Consider the following 16253-nt stretch of genomic DNA (forward strand, 5'->3'; position numbering starts at 1 on the left):
GTTGGCGCCCTCTCCTGGAGGAATAGTTTGCTTGCTCTTGGACATTCTAAAAGAGAGGTCATGATAGACATTGAGCTTCTGAGCTCAATTGGGGACAGTCATGGGTGATGAATGTTTGCAACCTACTGCGAAGCCTCATACCGCAATATAAGGAATGTCAAATACTAAGAAAGGGCGGCCTATGAAAGAATTACTACTTTCAATAAGTACACTTAAACGGCTAATTGGGAATAGAAAAACTGTAAAAAGCCCTCTGAGAAAGCCCCCCTCTAACCTTTGATAGTAAGCTTTTCTGTAGTCTGCCTGTTGATGTATTTTCCGTTTGAACTGTGCACAACATGAAGAGACGGAACACTGGCGGCTTGTCACAATGCCCCCCGATGACATCACAATAGCGCTGCTGCCTAGAAAACAAGCTGCGCAGAAGAAGTTGTTCTTTGGGTGGGAGGGTGGGCTAGTGGAAGGAGGGGGCAATCTCTTTTTTTCCCGGGTGGTAGGGGGATGACAGGAGAAGGGAAGCGGGTGGTGAGAAAGGTACAGAGGGCAGGGTTTGGGGGCTGGGAAGGAAAGGGAAAAGATTAGGGTTTGGGGATGATGAAAGGGCTTTCTACGGGTAAGGATGGCAAAGGGTGGCAGTGACGGAAAGTCAGGCAACCTGTCCTGTCCGTCTTTTTGTATCGTGAATTGGAAAGACTGCAAGGGGGAGGGGAGTTGCTTGCGCCCTAAAGGAGGAGTTATTCAGATTCATTGCAGTGGGCGGCGGCTGCAAAACGCACCATTCTTCTTGTTTTGGCTCTGCAAAGCAGCCTTTTCAAGGGTTGGCTTGGGTGACAAAATGTCTTGTGTAGGCGTGGGTTTGTCTCCCTCTCGCTCTCTCTCCCTAAGATGTGTCCGGCATAGGCCAGGGTGCCACTCGAGGCCCAAACCAATTCTGGTTATCGCTTCTCGGCCTTTTGGCTAAGATCAAGTGTAGTATCTGTTCTTATCAGTTTAATATCTGATACGTCCCCTATCTGGGGACCATATATTAAATGGATTTTTAGAACAGGGAGATGGAAAAAGAGCTTGCTCTGTCCACTCCACGCATTGACCTGGTATTGCAGTACCTCCAGGAACGGTGCACCCCTTCTTAACCCAGTTTCCAAAAGCAGAACTCAATTCACCTGATTCATATTAGCCCGATTTAATGAATTGGAAGAAAGCATACGTCTTCATATGCACCTCAATTTGGCCCATTCACTTTTCACACTTCCTCCTTTTGTTTTTTATCTTTCACACTTTTGACTTTCTTTATTCATCCAAATAGCAAACTCATCACCACTCAACCTGACCAACTCGGCTATGTCCCCGTGCTGCAGTTCTCTGTCTTATCTAGATCATTTGCAATTGAATGGAATAGATCCCTTTTGGACAAAGTGGATTCACCTGCTGCTGCAGTGACCACAGGTGTGATAACATCTAGAATTGGCATCTGGTGCGATCTCTCCGCTTCCACTCCAAAGAAAGTTACCTGTTTATTCCTATCATGCATTGGTTTTTGGGGTTTTCTTTGAGTAATGATGATCTCTTTAGTAGTCTGTTGGCGCCCTCTCCTGGAGGAATAGTTTGCTTGCTCTTGGACATTCTAAAAGAGAGGTCATGATAGACATTGAGCTTCTGAGCTCAATTGGGGACAGTCATGGGTGATGAATGTTTGCAACCTACTGCGAAGCCTCATACCGCAATATAAGGAACGTCAAATACTAAGAAAGGGCGGCCTATGAAAGAATTACTACTTTCAATAAGTACACTTAAACGGCTAATTGGGAATAGAAAAACTGTAAAAAGCCCTCTGAGAAAGCCCCCCTCTAACCTTTGATAGTAAGCTTTTCTGTAGTCTGCCTGTTGATGTATTTTCCGTTTGAACTGTGCACAACATGAAGAGACGGAACACTGGCGGCTTGTCACAATGCCCCCCGATGACATCACAATAGCGCTGCTGCCTAGAAAACAAGCTGCGCAGAAGAAGTTGTTCTTTGGGTGGGAGGGTGGGCTAGTGGAAGGAGGGGGCAATCTCTTTTTTTCCCGGGTGGTAGGGGGATGACAGGAGAAGGGAAGCGGGTGGTGAGAAAGGTACAGAGGGCAGGGTTTGGGGGCTGGGAAGGAAAGGGAAAAGATTAGGGTTTGGGGATGATGAAAGGGCTTTCTACGGGTAAGGATGGCAAAGGGTGGCAGTGACGGAAAGTCAGGCAACCTGTCCTGTCCGTCTTTTTGTATCGTGAATTGGAAAGACTGCAAGGGGGAGGGGAGTTGCTTGCGCCCTAAAGGAGGAGTTATTCAGATTCATTGCAGTGGGCGGCGGCTGCAAAACGCACCATTCTTCTTGTTTTGGCTCTGCAAAGCAGCCTTTTCAAGGGTTGGCTTGGGTGACAAAATGTCTTGTGTAGGCGTGGGTTTGTCTCCCTCTCGCTCTCTCTCCCTAAGATGTGTCCGGCATAGGCCAGGGTGCCACTCGAGGCCCAAACCAATTCTGGTTATCGCTTCTCGGCCTTTTGGCTAAGATCAAGTGTAGTATCTGTTCTTATCAGTTTAATATCTGATACGTCCCCTATCTGGGGACCATATATTAAATGGATTTTTAGAACAGGGAGATGGAAAAAGAGCTTGCTCTGTCCACTCCACGCATTGACCTGGTATTGCAGTACCTCCAGGAACGGTGCACCCCTTCTTAACCCAGTTTCCAAAAGCAGAACTCAATTCACCTGATTCATATTAGCCCGATTTAATGAATTGGAAGAAAGCATACGTCTTCATATGCACCTCAATTTGGCCCATTCACTTTTCACACTTCCTCCTTTTGTTTTTTATCTTTCACACTTTTGACTTTCTTTATTCATCCAAATAGCAAACTCATCACCACTCAACCTGACCAACTCGGCTATGTCCCCGTGCTGCAGTTCTCTGTCTTATCTAGATCATTTGCAATTGAATGGAATAGATCCCTTTTGGACAAAGTGGATTCACCTGCTGCTGCAGTGACCACAGGTGTGATAACATCTAGAATTGGCATCTGGTGCGATCTCTCCGCTTCCACTCCAAAGAAAGTTACCTGTTTATTCCTATCATGCATTGGTTTTTGGGGTTTTCTTTGAGTAATGATGATCTCTTTAGTAGTCTGTTGGCGCCCTCTCCTGGAGGAATAGTTTGCTTGCTCTTGGACATTCTAAAAGAGAGGTCATGATAGACATTGAGCTTCTGAGCTCAATTGGGGACAGTCATGGGTGATGAATGTTTGCAACCTACTGCGAAGCCTCATACCGCAATATAAGGAACGTCAAATACTAAGAAAGGGCGGCCTATGAAAGAATTACTACTTTCAATAAGTACACTTAAACGGCTAATTGGGAATAGAAAAACTGTAAAAAGCCCTCTGAGAAAGCCCCCCTCTAACCTTTGATAGTAAGCTTTTCTGTAGTCTGCCTGTTGATGTATTTTCCGTTTGAACTGTGCACAACATGAAGAGACGGAACACTGGCGGCTTGTCACAATGCCCCCCGATGACATCACAATAGCGCTGCTGCCTAGAAAACAAGCTGCGCAGAAGAAGTTGTTCTTTGGGTGGGAGGGTGGGCTAGTGGAAGGAGGGGGCAATCTCTTTTTTTCCCGGGTGGTAGGGGGATGACAGGAGAAGGGAAGCGGGTGGTGAGAAAGGTACAGAGGGCAGGGTTTGGGGGCTGGGAAGGAAAGGGAAAAGATTAGGGTTTGGGGATGATGAAAGGGCTTTCTACGGGTAAGGATGGCAAAGGGTGGCAGTGACGGAAAGTCAGGCAACCTGTCCTGTCCGTCTTTTTGTATCGTGAATTGGAAAGACTGCAAGGGGGAGGGGAGTTGCTTGCGCCCTAAAGGAGGAGTTATTCAGATTCATTGCAGTGGGCGGCGGCTGCAAAACGCACCATTCTTCTTGTTTTGGCTCTGCAAAGCAGCCTTTTCAAGGGTTGGCTTGGGTGACAAAATGTCTTGTGTAGGCGTGGGTTTGTCTCCCTCTCGCTCTCTCTCCCTAAGATGTGTCCGGCATAGGCCAGGGTGCCACTCGAGGCCCAAACCAATTCTGGTTATCGCTTCTCGGCCTTTTGGCTAAGATCAAGTGTAGTATCTGTTCTTATCAGTTTAATATCTGATACGTCCCCTATCTGGGGACCATATATTAAATGGATTTTTAGAACAGGGAGATGGAAAAAGAGCTTGCTCTGTCCACTCCACGCATTGACCTGGTATTGCAGTACCTCCAGGAACGGTGCACCCCTTCTTAACCCAGTTTCCAAAAGCAGAACTCAATTCACCTGATTCATATTAGCCCGATTTAATGAATTGGAAGAAAGCATACGTCTTCATATGCACCTCAATTTGGCCCATTCACTTTTCACACTTCCTCCTTTTGTTTTTTATCTTTCACACTTTTGACTTTCTTTATTCATCCAAATAGCAAACTCATCACCACTCAACCTGACCAACTCGGCTATGTCCCCGTGCTGCAGTTCTCTGTCTTATCTAGATCATTTGCAATTGAATGGAATAGATCCCTTTTGGACAAAGTGGATTCACCTGCTGCTGCAGTGACCACAGGTGTGATAACATCTAGAATTGGCATCTGGTGCGATCTCTCCGCTTCCACTCCAAAGAAAGTTACCTGTTTATTCCTATCATGCATTGGTTTTTGGGGTTTTCTTTGAGTAATGATGATCTCTTTAGTAGTCTGTTGGCGCCCTCTCCTGGAGGAATAGTTTGCTTGCTCTTGGACATTCTAAAAGAGAGGTCATGATAGACATTGAGCTTCTGAGCTCAATTGGGGACAGTCATGGGTGATGAATGTTTGCAACCTACTGCGAAGCCTCATACCGCAATATAAGGAACGTCAAATACTAAGAAAGGGCGGCCTATGAAAGAATTACTACTTTCAATAAGTACACTTAAACGGCTAATTGGGAATAGAAAAACTGTAAAAAGCCCTCTGAGAAAGCCCCCCTCTAACCTTTGATAGTAAGCTTTTCTGTAGTCTGCCTGTTGATGTATTTTCCGTTTGAACTGTGCACAACATGAAGAGACGGAACACTGGCGGCTTGTCACAATGCCCCCCGATGACATCACAATAGCGCTGCTGCCTAGAAAACAAGCTGCGCAGAAGAAGTTGTTCTTTGGGTGGGAGGGTGGGCTAGTGGAAGGAGGGGGCAATCTCTTTTTTTCCCGGGTGGTAGGGGGATGACAGGAGAAGGGAAGCGGGTGGTGAGAAAGGTACAGAGGGCAGGGTTTGGGGGCTGGGAAGGAAAGGGAAAAGATTAGGGTTTGGGGATGATGAAAGGGCTTTCTACGGGTAAGGATGGCAAAGGGTGGCAGTGACGGAAAGTCAGGCAACCTGTCCTGTCCGTCTTTTTGTATCGTGAATTGGAAAGACTGCAAGGGGGAGGGGAGTTGCTTGCGCCCTAAAGGAGGAGTTATTCAGATTCATTGCAGTGGGCGGCGGCTGCAAAACGCACCATTCTTCTTGTTTTGGCTCTGCAAAGCAGCCTTTTCAAGGGTTGGCTTGGGTGACAAAATGTCTTGTGTAGGCGTGGGTTTGTCTCCCTCTCGCTCTCTCTCCCTAAGATGTGTCCGGCATAGGCCAGGGTGCCACTCGAGGCCCAAACCAATTCTGGTTATCGCTTCTCGGCCTTTTGGCTAAGATCAAGTGTAGTATCTGTTCTTATCAGTTTAATATCTGATACGTCCCCTATCTGGGGACCATATATTAAATGGATTTTTAGAACAGGGAGATGGAAAAAGAGCTTGCTCTGTCCACTCCACGCATTGACCTGGTATTGCAGTACCTCCAGGAACGGTGCACCCCTTCTTAACCCAGTTTCCAAAAGCAGAACTCAATTCACCTGATTCATATTAGCCCGATTTAATGAATTGGAAGAAAGCATACGTCTTCATATGCACCTCAATTTGGCCCATTCACTTTTCACACTTCCTCCTTTTGTTTTTTATCTTTCACACTTTTGACTTTCTTTATTCATCCAAATAGCAAACTCATCACCACTCAACCTGACCAACTCGGCTATGTCCCCGTGCTGCAGTTCTCTGTCTTATCTAGATCATTTGCAATTGAATGGAATAGATCCCTTTTGGACAAAGTGGATTCACCTGCTGCTGCAGTGACCACAGGTGTGATAACATCTAGAATTGGCATCTGGTGCGATCTCTCCGCTTCCACTCCAAAGAAAGTTACCTGTTTATTCCTATCATGCATTGGTTTTTGGGGTTTTCTTTGAGTAATGATGATCTCTTTAGTAGTCTGTTGGCGCCCTCTCCTGGAGGAATAGTTTGCTTGCTCTTGGACATTCTAAAAGAGAGGTCATGATAGACATTGAGCTTCTGAGCTCAATTGGGGACAGTCATGGGTGATGAATGTTTGCAACCTACTGCGAAGCCTCATACCGCAATATAAGGAACGTCAAATACTAAGAAAGGGCGGCCTATGAAAGAATTACTACTTTCAATAAGTACACTTAAACGGCTAATTGGGAATAGAAAAACTGTAAAAAGCCCTCTGAGAAAGCCCCCCTCTAACCTTTGATAGTAAGCTTTTCTGTAGTCTGCCTGTTGATGTATTTTCCGTTTGAACTGTGCACAACATGAAGAGACGGAACACTGGCGGCTTGTCACAATGCCCCCCGATGACATCACAATAGCGCTGCTGCCTAGAAAACAAGCTGCGCAGAAGAAGTTGTTCTTTGGGTGGGAGGGTGGGCTAGTGGAAGGAGGGGGCAATCTCTTTTTTTCCCGGGTGGTAGGGGGATGACAGGAGAAGGGAAGCGGGTGGTGAGAAAGGTACAGAGGGCAGGGTTTGGGGGCTGGGAAGGAAAGGGAAAAGATTAGGGTTTGGGGATGATGAAAGGGCTTTCTACGGGTAAGGATGGCAAAGGGTGGCAGTGACGGAAAGTCAGGCAACCTGTCCTGTCCGTCTTTTTGTATCGTGAATTGGAAAGACTGCAAGGGGGAGGGGAGTTGCTTGCGCCCTAAAGGAGGAGTTATTCAGATTCATTGCAGTGGGCGGCGGCTGCAAAACGCACCATTCTTCTTGTTTTGGCTCTGCAAAGCAGCCTTTTCAAGGGTTGGCTTGGGTGACAAAATGTCTTGTGTAGGCGTGGGTTTGTCTCCCTCTCGCTCTCTCTCCCTAAGATGTGTCCGGCATAGGCCAGGGTGCCACTCGAGGCCCAAACCAATTCTGGTTATCGCTTCTCGGCCTTTTGGCTAAGATCAAGTGTAGTATCTGTTCTTATCAGTTTAATATCTGATACGTCCCCTATCTGGGGACCATATATTAAATGGATTTTTAGAACAGGGAGATGGAAAAAGAGCTTGCTCTGTCCACTCCACGCATTGACCTGGTATTGCAGTACCTCCAGGAACGGTGCACCCCTTCTTAACCCAGTTTCCAAAAGCAGAACTCAATTCACCTGATTCATATTAGCCCGATTTAATGAATTGGAAGAAAGCATACGTCTTCATATGCACCTCAATTTGGCCCATTCACTTTTCACACTTCCTCCTTTTGTTTTTTATCTTTCACACTTTTGACTTTCTTTATTCATCCAAATAGCAAACTCATCACCACTCAACCTGACCAACTCGGCTATGTCCCCGTGCTGCAGTTCTCTGTCTTATCTAGATCATTTGCAATTGAATGGAATAGATCCCTTTTGGACAAAGTGGATTCACCTGCTGCTGCAGTGACCACAGGTGTGATAACATCTAGAATTGGCATCTGGTGCGATCTCTCCGCTTCCACTCCAAAGAAAGTTACCTGTTTATTCCTATCATGCATTGGTTTTTGGGGTTTTCTTTGAGTAATGATGATCTCTTTAGTAGTCTGTTGGCGCCCTCTCCTGGAGGAATAGTTTGCTTGCTCTTGGACATTCTAAAAGAGAGGTCATGATAGACATTGAGCTTCTGAGCTCAATTGGGGACAGTCATGGGTGATGAATGTTTGCAACCTACTGCGAAGCCTCATACCGCAATATAAGGAACGTCAAATACTAAGAAAGGGCGGCCTATGAAAGAATTACTACTTTCAATAAGTACACTTAAACGGCTAATTGGGAATAGAAAAACTGTAAAAAGCCCTCTGAGAAAGCCCCCCTCTAACCTTTGATAGTAAGCTTTTCTGTAGTCTGCCTGTTGATGTATTTTCCGTTTGAACTGTGCACAACATGAAGAGACGGAACACTGGCGGCTTGTCACAATGCCCCCCGATGACATCACAATAGCGCTGCTGCCTAGAAAACAAGCTGCGCAGAAGAAGTTGTTCTTTGGGTGGGAGGGTGGGCTAGTGGAAGGAGGGGGCAATCTCTTTTTTTCCCGGGTGGTAGGGGGATGACAGGAGAAGGGAAGCGGGTGGTGAGAAAGGTACAGAGGGCAGGGTTTGGGGGCTGGGAAGGAAAGGGAAAAGATTAGGGTTTGGGGATGATGAAAGGGCTTTCTACGGGTAAGGATGGCAAAGGGTGGCAGTGACGGAAAGTCAGGCAACCTGTCCTGTCCGTCTTTTTGTATCGTGAATTGGAAAGACTGCAAGGGGGAGGGGAGTTGCTTGCGCCCTAAAGGAGGAGTTATTCAGATTCATTGCAGTGGGCGGCGGCTGCAAAACGCACCATTCTTCTTGTTTTGGCTCTGCAAAGCAGCCTTTTCAAGGGTTGGCTTGGGTGACAAAATGTCTTGTGTAGGCGTGGGTTTGTCTCCCTCTCGCTCTCTCTCCCTAAGATGTGTCCGGCATAGGCCAGGGTGCCACTCGAGGCCCAAACCAATTCTGGTTATCGCTTCTCGGCCTTTTGGCTAAGATCAAGTGTAGTATCTGTTCTTATCAGTTTAATATCTGATACGTCCCCTATCTGGGGACCATATATTAAATGGATTTTTAGAACAGGGAGATGGAAAAAGAGCTTGCTCTGTCCACTCCACGCATTGACCTGGTATTGCAGTACCTCCAGGAACGGTGCACCCCTTCTTAACCCAGTTTCCAAAAGCAGAACTCAATTCACCTGATTCATATTAGCCCGATTTAATGAATTGGAAGAAAGCATACGTCTTCATATGCACCTCAATTTGGCCCATTCACTTTTCACACTTCCTCCTTTTGTTTTTTATCTTTCACACTTTTGACTTTCTTTATTCATCCAAATAGCAAACTCATCACCACTCAACCTGACCAACTCGGCTATGTCCCCGTGCTGCAGTTCTCTGTCTTATCTAGATCATTTGCAATTGAATGGAATAGATCCCTTTTGGACAAAGTGGATTCACCTGCTGCTGCAGTGACCACAGGTGTGATAACATCTAGAATTGGCATCTGGTGCGATCTCTCCGCTTCCACTCCAAAGAAAGTTACCTGTTTATTCCTATCATGCATTGGTTTTTGGGGTTTTCTTTGAGTAATGATGATCTCTTTAGTAGTCTGTTGGCGCCCTCTCCTGGAGGAATAGTTTGCTTGCTCTTGGACATTCTAAAAGAGAGGTCATGATAGACATTGAGCTTCTGAGCTCAATTGGGGACAGTCATGGGTGATGAATGTTTGCAACCTACTGCGAAGCCTCATACCGCAATATAAGGAACGTCAAATACTAAGAAAGGGCGGCCTATGAAAGAATTACTACTTTCAATAAGTACACTTAAACGGCTAATTGGGAATAGAAAAACTGTAAAAAGCCCTCTGAGAAAGCCCCCCTCTAACCTTTGATAGTAAGCTTTTCTGTAGTCTGCCTGTTGATGTATTTTCCGTTTGAACTGTGCACAACATGAAGAGACGGAACACTGGCGGCTTGTCACAATGCCCCCCGATGACATCACAATAGCGCTGCTGCCTAGAAAACAAGCTGCGCAGAAGAAGTTGTTCTTTGGGTGGGAGGGTGGGCTAGTGGAAGGAGGGGGCAATCTCTTTTTTTCCCGGGTGGTAGGGGGATGACAGGAGAAGGGAAGCGGGTGGTGAGAAAGGTACAGAGGGCAGGGTTTGGGGGCTGGGAAGGAAAGGGAAAAGATTAGGGTTTGGGGATGATGAAAGGGCTTTCTACGGGTAAGGATGGCAAAGGGTGGCAGTGACGGAAAGTCAGGCAACCTGTCCTGTCCGTCTTTTTGTATCGTGAATTGGAAAGACTGCAAGGGGGAGGGGAGTTGCTTGCGCCCTAAAGGAGGAGTTATTCAGATTCATTGCAGTGGGCGGCGGCTGCAAAACGCACCATTCTTCTTGTTTTGGCTCTGCAAAGCAGCCTTTTCAAGGGTTGGCTTGGGTGACAAAATGTCTTGTGTAGGCGTGGGTTTGTCTCCCTCTCGCTCTCTCTCCCTAAGATGTGTCCGGCATAGGCCAGGGTGCCACTCGAGGCCCAAACCAATTCTGGTTATCGCTTCTCGGCCTTTTGGCTAAGATCAAGTGTAGTATCTGTTCTTATCAGTTTAATATCTGATACGTCCCCTATCTGGGGACCATATATTAAATGGATTTTTAGAACAGGGAGATGGAAAAAGAGCTTGCTCTGTCCACTCCACGCATTGACCTGGTATTGCAGTACCTCCAGGAACGGTGCACCCCTTCTTAACCCAGTTTCCAAAAGCAGAACTCAATTCACCTGATTCATATTAGCCCGATTTAATGAATTGGAAGAAAGCATACGTCTTCATATGCACCTCAATTTGGCCCATTCACTTTTCACACTTCCTCCTTTTGTTTTTTATCTTTCACACTTTTGACTTTCTTTATTCATCCAAATAGCAAACTCATCACCACTCAACCTGACCAACTCGGCTATGTCCCCGTGCTGCAGTTCTCTGTCTTATCTAGATCATTTGCAATTGAATGGAATAGATCCCTTTTGGACAAAGTGGATTCACCTGCTGCTGCAGTGACCACAGGTGTGATAACATCTAGAATTGGCATCTGGTGCGATCTCTCCGCTTCCACTCCAAAGAAAGTTACCTGTTTATTCCTATCATGCATTGGTTTTTGGGGTTTTCTTTGAGTAATGATGATCTCTTTAGTAGTCTGTTGGCGCCCTCTCCTGGAGGAATAGTTTGCTTGCTCTTGGACATTCTAAAAGAGAGGTCATGATAGACATTGAGCTTCTGAGCTCAATTGGGGACAGTCATGGGTGATGAATGTTTGCAACCTACTGCGAAGCCTCATACCGCAATATAAGGAACGTCAAATACTAAGAAAGGGCGGCCTATGAAAGAATTACTACTTTCAATAAGTACACTTAAACGGCTAATTGGGAATAGAAAAACTGTAAAAAGCCCTCTGAGAAAGCCCCCCTCTAACCTTTGATAGTAAGCTTTTCTGTAGTCTGCCTGTTGATGTATTTTCCGTTTGAACTGTGCACAACATGAAGAGACGGAACACTGGCGGCTTGTCACAATGCCCCCCGATGACATCACAATAGCGCTGCTGCCTAGAAAACAAGCTGCGCAGAAGAAGTTGTTCTTTGGGTGGGAGGGTGGGCTAGTGGAAGGAGGGGGCAATCTCTTTTTTTCCCGGGTGGTAGGGGGATGACAGGAGAAGGGAAGCGGGTGGTGAGAAAGGTACAGAGGGCAGGGTTTGGGGGCTGGGAAGGAAAGGGAAAAGATTAGGGTTTGGGGATGATGAAAGGGCTTTCTACGGGTAAGGATGGCAAAGGGTGGCAGTGACGGAAAGTCAGGCAACCTGTCCTGTCCGTCTTTTTGTATCGTGAATTGGAAAGACTGCAAGGGGGAGGGGAGTTGCTTGCGCCCTAAAGGAGGAGTTATTCAGATTCATTGCAGTGGGCGGCGGCTGCAAAACGCACCATTCTTCTTGTTTTGGCTCTGCAAAGCAGCCTTTTCAAGGGTTGGCTTGGGTGACAAAATGTCTTGTGTAGGCGTGGGTTTGTCTCCCTCTCGCTCTCTCTCCCTAAGATGTGTCCGGCATAGGCCAGGGTGCCACTCGAGGCCCAAACCAATTCTGGTTATCGCTTCTCGGCCTTTTGGCTAAGATCAAGTGTAGTATCTGTTCTTATCAGTTTAATATCTGATACGTCCCCTATCTGGGGACCATATATTAAATGGATTTTTAGAACAGGGAGATGGAAAAAGAGCTTGCTCTGTCCACTCCACGCATTGACCTGGTATTGCAGTACCTCCAGGAACGGTGCACCCCTTCTTAACCCAGTTTCCAAAAGCAGAACTCAATTCACCTGATTCATATTAGCCCGATTTAATGAATTGGAAGAAAGCATACGTCTTCATATGCACCTCAATTTGGCCCATTCACTTTTCACACTTCCTCCTTTTGTTTTTTATCTTTCACACTTTTGACTTTCTTTATTCATCCAAATAGCAAACTCATCACCACTCAACCTGACCAACTCGGCTATGTCCCCGTGCTGCAGTTCTCTGTCTTATCTAGATCATTTGCAATTGAATGGAATAGATCCCTTTTGGACAAAGTGGATTCACCTGCTGCTGCAGTGACCACAGGTGTGATAACATCTAGAATTGGCATCTGGTGCGATCTCTCCGCTTCCACTCCAAAGAAAGTTACCTGTTTATTCCTATCATGCATTGGTTTTTGGGGTTTTCTTTGAGTAATGATGATCTCTTTAGTAGTCTGTTGGCGCCCTCTCCTGGAGGAATAGTTTGCTTGCTCTTGGACATTCTAAAAGAGAGGTCATGATAGACATTGAGCTTCTGAGCTCAATTGGGGACAGTCATGGGTGATGAATGTTTGCAACCTACTGCGAAGCCTCATACCGCAATATAAGGAACGTCAAATACTAAGAAAGGGCGGCCTATGAAAGAATTACTACTTTCAATAAGTACACTTAAACGGCTAATTGGGAATAGAAAAACTGTAAAAAGCCCTCTGAGAAAGCCCCCCTCTAACCTTTGATAGTAAGCTTTTCTGTAGTCTGCCTGTTGATGTATTTTCCGTTTGAACTGTGCACAACATGAAGAGACGGAACACTGGCGGCTTGTCACAATGCCCCCCGATGACATCACAATAGCGCTGCTGCCTAGAAAACAAGCTGCGCAGAAGAAGTTGTTCTTTGGGTGGGAGGGTGGGCTAGTGGAAGGAGGGGGCAATCTCTTTTTTTCCCGGGTGGTAGGGGGATGACAGGAGAAGGGAAGCGGGTGGTGAGAAAGGTACAGAGGGCAGGGTTTGGGGGCTGGGAAGGAAAGGGAAAAGATTAGGGTTTGGGGATGATGAAAGGGCTTTCTACGGGTAAGGATGGCAAAGGGTGGCAGTGACGGAAAGTCAGGCAACCTGTCCTGTCCGTCTTTTTGTATCGTGAATTGGAAAGACTGCAAGGGGGAGGGGAGTTGCTTGCGCCCTAAAGGAGGAGTTATTCAGATTCATTGCAGTGGGCGGCGGCTGCAAAACGCACCATTCTTCTTGTTTTGGCTCTGCAAAGCAGCCTTTTCAAGGGTTGGCTTGGGTGACAAAATGTCTTGTGTAGGCGTGGGTTTGTCTCCCTCTCGCTCTCTCTCCCTAAGATGTGTCCGGCATAGGCCAGGGTGCCACTCGAGGCCCAAACCAATTCTGGTTATCGCTTCTCGGCCTTTTGGCTAAGATCAAGTGTAGTATCTGTTCTTATCAGTTTAATATCTGATACGTCCCCTATCTGGGGACCATATATTAAATGGATTTTTAGAACAGGGAGATGGAAAAAGAGCTTGCTCTGTCCACTCCACGCATTGACCTGGTATTGCAGTACCTCCAGGAACGGTGCACCCCTTCTTAACCCAGTTTCCAAAAGCAGAACTCAATTCACCTGATTCATATTAGCCCGATTTAATGAATTGGAAGAAAGCATACGTCTTCATATGCACCTCAATTTGGCCCATTCACTTTTCACACTTCCTCCTTTTGTTTTTTATCTTTCACACTTTTGACTTTCTTTATTCATCCAAATAGCAAACTCATCACCACTCAACCTGACCAACTCGGCTATGTCCCCGTGCTGCAGTTCTCTGTCTTATCTAGATCATTTGCAATTGAATGGAATAGATCCCTTTTGGACAAAGTGGATTCACCTGCTGCTGCAGTGACCACAGGTGTGATAACATCTAGAATTGGCATCTGGTGCGATCTCTCCGCTTCCACTCCAAAGAAAGTTACCTGTTTATTCCTATCATGCATTGGTTTTTGGGGTTTTCTTTGAGTAATGATGATCTCTTTAGTAGTCTGTTGGCGCCCTCTCCTGGAGGAATAGTTTGCTTGCTCTTGGACATTCTAAAAGAGAGGTCATGATAGACATTGAGCTTCTGAGCTCAATTGGGGACAGTCATGGGTGATGAATGTTTGCAACCTACTGCGAAGCCTCATACCGCAATATAAGGAACGTCAAATACTAAGAAAGGGCGGCCTATGAAAGAATTACTACTTTCAATAAGTACACTTAAACGGCTAATTGGGAATAGAAAAACTGTAAAAAGCCCTCTGAGAAAGCCCCCCTCTAACCTTTGATAGTAAGCTTTTCTGTAGTCTGCCTGTTGATGTATTTTCCGTTTGAACTGTGCACAACATGAAGAGACGGAACACTGGCGGCTTGTCACAATGCCCCCCGATGACATCACAATAGCGCTGCTGCCTAGAAAACAAGCTGCGCAGAAGAAGTTGTTCTTTGGGTGGGAGGGTGGGCTAGTGGAAGGAGGGGGCAATCTCTTTTTTTCCCGGGTGGTAGGGGGATGACAGGAGAAGGGAAGCGGGTGGTGAGAAAGGTACAGAGGGCAGGGTTTGGGGGCTGGGAAGGAAAGGGAAAAGATTAGGGTTTGGGGATGATGAAAGGGCTTTCTACGGGTAAGGATGGCAAAGGGTGGCAGTGACGGAAAGTCAGGCAACCTGTCCTGTCCGTCTTTTTGTATCGTGAATTGGAAAGACTGCAAGGGGGAGGGGAGTTGCTTGCGCCCTAAAGGAGGAGTTATTCAGATTCATTGCAGTGGGCGGCGGCTGCAAAACGCACCATTCTTCTTGTTTTGGCTCTGCAAAGCAGCCTTTTCAAGGGTTGGCTTGGGTGACAAAATGTCTTGTGTAGGCGTGGGTTTGTCTCCCTCTCGCTCTCTCTCCCTAAGATGTGTCCGGCATAGGCCAGGGTGCCACTCGAGGCCCAAACCAATTCTGGTTATCGCTTCTCGGCCTTTTGGCTAAGATCAAGTGTAGTATCTGTTCTTATCAGTTTAATATCTGATACGTCCCCTATCTGGGGACCATATATTAAATGGATTTTTAGAACAGGGAGATGGAAAAAGAGCTTGCTCTGTCCACTCCACGCATTGACCTGGTATTGCAGTACCTCCAGGAACGGTGCACCCCTTCTTAACCCAGTTTCCAAAAGCAGAACTCAATTCACCTGATTCATATTAGCCCGATTTAATGAATTGGAAGAAAGCATACGTCTTCATATGCACCTCAATTTGGCCCATTCACTTTTCACACTTCCTCCTTTTGTTTTTTATCTTTCACACTTTTGACTTTCTTTATTCATCCAAATAGCAAACTCATCACCACTCAACCTGACCAACTCGGCTATGTCCCCGTGCTGCAGTTCTCTGTCTTATCTAGATCATTTGCAATTGAATGGAATAGATCCCTTTTGGACAAAGTGGATTCACCTGCTGCTGCAGTGACCACAGGTGTGATAACATCTAGAATTGGCATCTGGTGCGATCTCTCCGCTTCCACTCCAAAGAAAGTTACCTGTTTATTCCTATCATGCATTGGTTTTTGGGGTTTTCTTTGAGTAATGATGATCTCTTTAGTAGTCTGTTGGCGCCCTCTCCTGGAGGAATAGTTTGCTTGCTCTTGGACATTCTAAAAGAGAGGTCATGATAGACATTGAGCTTCTGAGCTCAATTGGGGACAGTCATGGGTGATGAATGTTTGCAACCTACTGCGAAGCCTCATACCGCAATATAAGGAACGTCAAATACTAAGAAAGGGCGGCCTATGAAAGAATTACTACTTTCAATAAGTACACTTAAACGGCTAATTGGGAATAGAAAAACTGTAAAAAGCCCTCTGAGAAAGCCCCCCTCTAACCTTTGATAGTAAGCTTTTCTGTAGTCTGCCTGTTGATGTATTTTCCGTTTGAACTGTGCACAACATGAAGAGACGGAACACTGGCGGCTTGTCACAATGCCCCCCGATGACATCACAATAGCGCTGCTGCCTAGAAAACAAGCTGCGCGGAAGAAGTTGTTCTTTGGGTGGGAGGGTGGGCTAGTGGAAGGAGGGGGCA

The 16253-nt window shown here is 46.3% G+C and overlaps 10 non-coding genes across 10 annotated transcripts; all 10 read left to right on the forward strand.

Annotated features, from left to right (window-relative positions):
* The first annotated feature begins 937 nt into the window (after positions 1 to 937).
* LOC142272851 (U2 spliceosomal RNA) lies at positions 938 to 1128 on the forward strand. The gene has a single exon (XR_012737646.1). It is a non-coding gene; the product is annotated as a U2 spliceosomal RNA (small nuclear RNA).
* Positions 1129 to 2515: 1387 nt separating this feature from the next.
* Positions 2516 to 2706, forward strand: LOC142272852 (U2 spliceosomal RNA). Its single transcript, XR_012737647.1, has one exon. It is a non-coding gene; the product is annotated as a U2 spliceosomal RNA (small nuclear RNA).
* A 1387-nt stretch (positions 2707 to 4093) lies between these two features.
* LOC142272853 (U2 spliceosomal RNA) lies at positions 4094 to 4284 on the forward strand. The gene has a single exon (XR_012737648.1). It is a non-coding gene; the product is annotated as a U2 spliceosomal RNA (small nuclear RNA).
* A 1387-nt stretch (positions 4285 to 5671) lies between these two features.
* On the forward strand, positions 5672 to 5862 carry LOC142272855 (U2 spliceosomal RNA). Its single transcript, XR_012737649.1, has one exon. It is a non-coding gene; the product is annotated as a U2 spliceosomal RNA (small nuclear RNA).
* Positions 5863 to 7249: 1387 nt separating this feature from the next.
* On the forward strand, positions 7250 to 7440 carry LOC142272856 (U2 spliceosomal RNA). The gene has a single exon (XR_012737650.1). It is a non-coding gene; the product is annotated as a U2 spliceosomal RNA (small nuclear RNA).
* Positions 7441 to 8827: 1387 nt separating this feature from the next.
* Positions 8828 to 9018, forward strand: LOC142272857 (U2 spliceosomal RNA). The gene has a single exon (XR_012737651.1). It is a non-coding gene; the product is annotated as a U2 spliceosomal RNA (small nuclear RNA).
* A 1387-nt stretch (positions 9019 to 10405) lies between these two features.
* LOC142272858 (U2 spliceosomal RNA) lies at positions 10406 to 10596 on the forward strand. The gene has a single exon (XR_012737652.1). It is a non-coding gene; the product is annotated as a U2 spliceosomal RNA (small nuclear RNA).
* A 1387-nt stretch (positions 10597 to 11983) lies between these two features.
* Positions 11984 to 12174, forward strand: LOC142272859 (U2 spliceosomal RNA). Its single transcript, XR_012737653.1, has one exon. It is a non-coding gene; the product is annotated as a U2 spliceosomal RNA (small nuclear RNA).
* Positions 12175 to 13561: 1387 nt separating this feature from the next.
* On the forward strand, positions 13562 to 13752 carry LOC142272860 (U2 spliceosomal RNA). Its single transcript, XR_012737654.1, has one exon. It is a non-coding gene; the product is annotated as a U2 spliceosomal RNA (small nuclear RNA).
* A 1387-nt stretch (positions 13753 to 15139) lies between these two features.
* LOC142272861 (U2 spliceosomal RNA) lies at positions 15140 to 15330 on the forward strand. The gene has a single exon (XR_012737655.1). It is a non-coding gene; the product is annotated as a U2 spliceosomal RNA (small nuclear RNA).
* The last annotated feature ends 923 nt before the right edge of the window (positions 15331 to 16253 follow it).

Source organism: Anomaloglossus baeobatrachus, unplaced genomic scaffold (genome assembly GCF_048569485.1).
Source record: "Anomaloglossus baeobatrachus isolate aAnoBae1 unplaced genomic scaffold, aAnoBae1.hap1 Scaffold_3562, whole genome shotgun sequence".
Classification (NCBI taxonomy): Eukaryota; Metazoa; Chordata; class Amphibia; order Anura; family Aromobatidae; genus Anomaloglossus; species Anomaloglossus baeobatrachus.